The sequence below is a fragment of the Carettochelys insculpta genome, chromosome 1, assembly GCF_033958435.1.
Source record: "Carettochelys insculpta isolate YL-2023 chromosome 1, ASM3395843v1, whole genome shotgun sequence".
Lineage (NCBI taxonomy): Eukaryota > Metazoa > Chordata > Testudines > Carettochelyidae > Carettochelys > Carettochelys insculpta.
Window position 1 is genome coordinate 234,904,163 of NC_134137.1, and position 5,214 is coordinate 234,909,376.

The following is a 5,214-nucleotide window of genomic DNA, read 5'->3' on the forward strand; positions in this document are numbered from 1 at the left end:
AGGACAACAATTGGGACACCTCTGGGGTCATCTAGAAATGGAGGAGACTTGTCGATGGTCTGTGCTCCACCCAGAGTATAAGGATTGAAGTCAAGCCACATATGTAATTACACACATGGTGAGAAGAATTCCCTATTAGCAAGCAATATATAAGATGAATATTTCTGCCAAGACAAAAACCAAATTTGGTAGAACATTGGTAGACATTATGTCTCATTGTAACCTTCTGTTCGAAACTGTCTGCAACCTTATTTATATCTAGTTCTTTGGATAAAGTGTGCAGGGTGCATGAAGGGTCACAGGCAGCCCCCACCCAGTGCTCACTCCCACCCCCACCCTTTGCTTTCACTTTCAGGGAGAGCAAGGGCAGTCCCATCCCTCCTCTGGAGTGGCCAAGCCCAAGAGCAGTGCTGTATTGATGACATCCTCTTCATATGGACCCAAGATAAGGAGACCCTTGTAGACCCACAGTTTCCACCCCACTGTCAACCTCAGCCTGGACCAGTCCACACAAGAGATCCACTTCCTGGACACTACAGTAAAAATCAATGATGGTCACATAAATTCCATCATATCCCAGAAACCTACTGACATTATTCCTTCATACACGCCTCCAACTTCCATCCAGCTCGCATCACATGACCCATTGTCTACATTAAATCCTGAGATACAACTGAATCTGCTCCAGTTACACTGACAAACACTCATAGAAAGTTTATCAAGCATTCCTAAAACTTAATTGCCCATCCAGAAAGTAAGAAAAAGAATTGACAGGGCCAGATGAATACCCAGAAGTCACCTTCTTCATGATAGGCCCAACAAATAAAATAGCAGAACGAGCTTGTCATCACCTACAGTCCACAGCTTAAATCCCTCCATCACATCACTGATTGTCTACAATCTATGCTGGAAAATTATCCATCAGTCTTACAAGCCTTGAGTAACAGGCCAGTCCTTTCCTGCAGGCAGCTGCCCAACCACCGATCACACCACAGAAACATCAACCCAGCAACCTGTACATGCAAAAAACCCCATTGCCAGCTCTGTCCACGTACCTATACAAGCAACATCATCACAGAGCCTTAACCAATCAGATACATCTTGAGGGGCTCATACACCTCCATGTTGAATAATGTGACATACACCATCATGTGCCAGCAATGCCCCTCTCGCGTGCACATTTGCCAATCCAGGCACACCCTGCACCAATGGATGAATGGACATAAATCCAACATCAGGAATGTGAACACACTTAACCTCCCTGAACAATCAAAAAGGGATTTAAAAGTCACCATTCTTTTACAAAAGAATTTTACCACAAGATTAGAGAGGGAGACATCTGAATTGGGATTGATTTGCAAATTTCACACTGTCAACCTTGGCCTGAAAAGGGATCTTACATATCTTATGCATTACAAGGGCAATTTCCCCACTTTTGATAGTCTCAGGAATGGAACACATCCAACCCAAATTGCTTCATTAACTGGTCCTGTCACAGACAGGTTACACATTTTATCCCTTCGCCCCACACCCTTCCAAGGAACATAAGTCCTGGGTTCTGTTTTTAATCTCCGTTTTTCACCTGGGTTTTGTCCAAAAAAAAGTGCATCTTAACAAATACACTAGTCTGCAAGGTGTCACAGGAATGCTTGTAATTTTTGAAGATGCAGACGAAAACTTCCATCCCTTTGAAAGGATACGTGTCTCACTCCCAGTCCCAAAAGAATGAGTCATTCACCACAGGTCAATTTCAGGTCCTTAAATCAAATAAATTGTGTTCTTCTTCACACAGAACATTGTTCTGAGTGGGGCTGGGGATGAGGGCTTTAGTAAGGTGGCTGTCCCAGGGAGAGAGGACAAAACCAGCTCTCTCTCACCACAGCAGCTTGGGATGGTGGTGAAGTGCCTCTCCATAGCAACTGAGTTGGGCATATCCAGGGAAGGGGCGCATATCCCCTGGCTGGCCAAGAGACACAGACAAACAGACATACAAACTCTGTGTAACATATAGTACGTAAAAATCACTTTCCAGACTCTTGCCCCCCGCCGGCCTAGGGGGCTTCTGGCTATCATGATCCCCATCGCTGGCCTCTTGCTGTTGCGCTTAACCCAGCTCCCATGGTCATTGTACAATTATAATGGTCTCCACTACCAGACACCTCCCTTTCCATTTTAAGAGATGCAGTTGAACTTCAGTTACATCCCATTACCCTGCCACAACCACACCCTTACCTTGCTTGAAGCTATGATAAGAGGAAGCTGCATTTCAAAACTGGTGGTCCTAGCTCTTATGAGCTGTGTCTACACGTGCATGCTACTTCGAAGTAGCGGCACTAACTTCGAAATAGCGCCCGTCGTGGCTACACGCGTCGGGCGCTATTTCGAAGTTAACTTCGACGTTAGGCGGCGAGACGTTGAAGTCGCTAACCTCATGAGGGGATCGGAATAACGCCCTACTTCGATGTTCAACGTCGAAGTAGGGACCGTGTAGATGATCCGCATCCCGCAACGTCGAAATTGTGGGGCCCTCCATGGGAGCCATCAGCTGGGGGGTTGAGAGACGCTGTCTCTCCAGCCCATGCGGATCTCTATGGTCACCGTGTGCAGCAGCCATTAGCCCAGGGCTTCTGGCTGCTGCTGCTGCAGCGGGGGATTCATGCTGCATGCACAGGGTCTGCAACTCGTTGTCGGCTCTGTGGATCTTGTGGTGTTTAGTGCAAGTGTGTCTGGGAGGGGCCCTTTAAGGGAGCAGCTGGCTGTTGAGTCCGCCGTGTGACCCTGTCTGCAGCTGTGCCTGGCACCCTTATTTCGATGTGTGCTACTGTGGCGTCTAGACGTTCCCTCGCTGCACCTATTTCGATGTGGTGCTGCGCAACGTCGATGTTGAACATCGACGTTGCCAGCCCTGGAGGACGTGTAGACGTTATTCATCGAAATAGCCTATTTCGATGTCGCCACATCGAAATAGGCTACTTCGATGTAGGCTTCACGTGTAGACGTAGCCATGGTGTGTGAGGAATTCTTTCACAGATACACTGATAGACAGAAAGACAGACACACAAAGTTTGTAAAATATATAGTACATAACGTAAGATAGCCTTGCAACTATCCTGATAAAATTGACTAAAATCTTGTACAAAATCTGTCAGGTGTCAATGGAGAAGTAACTTGTCTGTATCTCAAATGTGTTTGTTCCTGTGATAACACAATGAAGAATTTAAGTTCCACACAAATTGTTTGGCACATTGTGAATGTTCAAGTTGATGGCCCACTGAAGGGTACTTAGTTTGCCGGATAAATCATAGAAAAAGCTTATGTCAGCGCCATTAGATTTCCTGAATATTGGGTAAGATCAGAGTTTTATATTGATCTTGCTTTGTGGCTGGTTCTTTGGGATCAGAAGAAACCTTGACTTGATTAAAATGGTTGTAATTAGCCATTTATCATGAATTTTAGTAACTGAATGGTGAAACTAAGGCTGGGATACCTACACAGTCTGCATTTCTGATATCTAATTTGCAGCTGTGGTGAGACAGGGCTTTACTTTTATCAGGCAAGGGGCCGAGTCAACACGTGTCTTCAAAAACAACAAGAAGTCCAGTGGCACATTATAGACTAACAGATATTTTGGAGCATGAGCTTTTGAAGGCAAAGGTACCCATCGATTACCACTGCAGGATCACCTCCACAAGTACCAACTTCAAATACAGGGCTACACTGTCCTGCAGCAGAGCTCGATGGGTACCTTTGCCTTCGTTTCAGCTCAGCTAAGTTTCCTATCTCTCCCAGAATTCAGCAGCATCTCCTGAAGGGGGTCTTTGCCCACGAAAGCTTATGTTCCAAAAATATCTGTTAGCTTCACTTTTGTTATTGGCTTGGTGTTTCTTACTAAAGACTAAACACCCACTGTAGGGTGTGTCTTCCCGATTTATCAGCAACATGAATCTCGTATTGTCATCTGAGATTCACTGAGGCCTGGAAACAGAGGGCTTCTTTTTATCTATCTGAATAAAAATAAACTTTGCCATCTTCTTGGCTGGCGATACCACCTCAGCTGAACCAGCCCTCCCCACCAGTCTCTGTGGGACAGGACTCTCAGGCAGCAAAGGAAAACGAAGAGGGACAGGGATGAGGTGTTCACCAACAGGCTCTGCAGGAGTGATGACCCCTGTGGTACCATAAGGCAAAGCAGGAATGGGACACACAGCAGGGGGAGATAATAGTAGCCCAATTCCTCAACAACAACAACAAGGAACAGTGGCTGATGGAGCAACTGATGCACCTGGTGTTCACTGGGAGCAAATTCCACCACCAATACCAGTGGATTACCACGACAGCATCACCTGTACAAGTTCAAACTTCAGATCCAGGGCTACCCTGTTCTCTAGTGTACACTGTCCTGCAGCAGAGCTCGATTGTTACTTTTGCCTTTGTTTCAGCTCAGCTAGGCTATCTCTCCCCAGAATTCAGCTTCCCATATTCTCTTCACACTCTCTTAAACCCTTTTATTTGCCACCTTTTGTTTTCCGGGAGAAGAAGTGGGACATATGACTTGCAGCTTTGCCCCTGGAACTTTTTTGATTATAGACATTGGTGTCGTGGGATAGAAAAATGGAGCACAACTCCATTAACCATGTGGGATGATGGCCGGCTCACAATCTTACAGATTTACAGATTTACAGATTACAAGGCCAGAAAAGACCACTGTGAGCGTCTCGCCTAATTAATCTATCTCTAGCAATAGGGCAGTCCTGAATTAATTACTATTTGAATAGAGCACAGCTTTAGACAAACTTCCAGTCTTGATTTTAAAATGATATTATAGGGAGTCTGCACAGCTACCTTTGTAGGTCATTCCAATGGGTAATTAACCTCAGTATTCAAAAACAGAGCTTTGTTTCTAGCCTGAATTTACCTACCTTCCATTCCAAGCCTCTGTATCTTGCTATAAGTTTGTCTTCAAGTTTTAGGAGCCTCTTATGAAAATTGTATTCATGTAGGTTCTTGAAGATTGTGACTGAATCATCTCCTAACCTTGTCTTTGAGAATCCCTCTTAAATATTGGGCACCGGAATTAGACACCGGTTGCTTATTGGGTTGTCACAGTGATAGATGTGATTGCTGTCATAGTAACTGAGTTATATCGTAAGAGGATTAGCATAGCCAGTTTTGATTGGTTCTAGCTTGTAGCATGGGGTGGAAGACATGGAAAAG